At 46.9% G+C, this 1,380-nt stretch overlaps 7 non-coding genes across 7 annotated transcripts; all 7 read left to right on the forward strand.

Moving 5' to 3' along the window:
• The first annotated feature begins 163 nt into the window (after positions 1-163).
• Pmar_PMAR009444 lies at positions 164-235 on the forward strand. The gene has a single exon. It is a non-coding gene; the product is annotated as a tRNA-Cys (tRNA).
• Positions 236-343: 108 nt separating this feature from the next.
• On the forward strand, positions 344-416 carry Pmar_PMAR009445. Its single transcript has one exon. It is a non-coding gene; the product is annotated as a tRNA-Arg (tRNA).
• A 120-nt stretch (positions 417-536) lies between these two features.
• Positions 537-608, forward strand: Pmar_PMAR009446. Its single transcript has one exon. It is a non-coding gene; the product is annotated as a tRNA-Cys (tRNA).
• Positions 609-716: 108 nt separating this feature from the next.
• Pmar_PMAR009447 lies at positions 717-789 on the forward strand. The gene has a single exon. It is a non-coding gene; the product is annotated as a tRNA-Arg (tRNA).
• Positions 790-909: 120 nt separating this feature from the next.
• Pmar_PMAR009448 lies at positions 910-981 on the forward strand. The gene has a single exon. It is a non-coding gene; the product is annotated as a tRNA-Cys (tRNA).
• A 108-nt stretch (positions 982-1,089) lies between these two features.
• On the forward strand, positions 1,090-1,162 carry Pmar_PMAR009449. The gene has a single exon. It is a non-coding gene; the product is annotated as a tRNA-Arg (tRNA).
• A 120-nt stretch (positions 1,163-1,282) lies between these two features.
• Pmar_PMAR009450 lies at positions 1,283-1,354 on the forward strand. The gene has a single exon. It is a non-coding gene; the product is annotated as a tRNA-Cys (tRNA).
• The last annotated feature ends 26 nt before the right edge of the window (positions 1,355-1,380 follow it).

Here is a 1,380-nt window from a genome sequence, read left to right on the forward strand (position 1 = left end):
CCTCCTAAGGTGGAGACTCCGAGTTCGATCCTCGGGTAGGGTAGATAAGTTTAGTAAGAATCATTAGAGGATGACTCGATTGAGCTGGCTGTAAACGACACAGTGAGGAGTGAAATTTTGAATGAAAATAGGTCAAATGGAGGACTAGTCGAATTGTGTGCATGGGTGTGTAGCGCAGTGATAGAGCGGCTGACTGCAGATCAGCAGGTCATCGGTTCAAATCCGGGCGTGCCCTTTGAACTTTCGCAAAATTTTCATCAAGGAATTTTCGAGAGGTAGAGTAATCACTCATGTAATCGGCGAAACAGTCACAGACATCAACATGATCCGAAGTTGAATCATCGCCCTGCTGGCCCAATGGATAAGGCGCCACCCTCCTAAGGTGGAGATTCCGAGTTCGATCCTCGGGTAGGGTAGATAAGTTTAGTGAGAATCATTAGAGGATGACTCGATTGAGCTGGCTGTAAACGACACAGTGAGGAGTGAAATTTTGAATGAAAATAGGTCAAATGGAGGACTAGTCGAATTGTGAGCATGGGTGTGTAGCTCAGTGGTAGAGCGGCTGACTGCAGATCAGCAGGTCCTCGGTTCAAATCCGGGCGTGCTCTTTGAGCTTTCGCAAAATTTTCATCAAGGAATTTTCGAGAGGTAGAGTAATCACTCATGTAATCGGCGGAACAGTCACAGACATCAACATGATCGGAAGTTGAATCATCGCTCTGCTGGCCCAATGGATAAGGCGCCACCCTCCTAAGGTGGAGATTCCGAGTTCGATCCTCGGGTAGGGTAGATAAGTTTAGTAAGAATCATTAGAGGATGACTCGATTGAGCTGGCTGTAAACGACACAGTGAGGAGTGAAATTTTGAATGAAAATAGGTCAAATGGAGGACTAGTCGAATTGTGTGCTTGGGTGTGTAGCTCAGTGGTAGAGCGGCTAACTGCAGATCAGCAGGTCCTCGGTTCAAATTCGGGCGTGCCCTTTGAACTTTCGCAAAATTTCCATCAAGGAATTTTCGGGAGGTAGAGTAATCACTCATGTAATCGGCGGAACAGTCACAGACATCAACATGATCGGAAGTTGAATCATCGCTCTGCAGGCCCAATGGATAAGGCGCCACCCTCCTAAGGTGGAGATTCCGAGTTCGATCCTCGGGTAGGGTAGATAAGTTTAGTAAGAATCATTAGAGGATGACTCGATTGAGCTGGCTGTAAACGACACAGTGAGGAGTGAAATTTTGAATGAAAATAGGTCAAATGGAGGACTAGTCGAATTGTGTGCTTGGGTGTGTAGCTCAGTGGTAGAGCGGCTGACTGCAGATCAGCAGGTCCTCGGTTCAAATTCGGGCGTGCCCTTTGAACTTTCGCAAAATTTCCATCAA

This window comes from Perkinsus marinus (genome assembly GCF_000006405.1).
Source record: "Perkinsus marinus ATCC 50983 genomic scaffold scf_1104296952656, whole genome shotgun sequence".
Taxonomy (NCBI): domain Eukaryota; phylum Perkinsozoa; order Perkinsida; family Perkinsidae; genus Perkinsus; species Perkinsus marinus.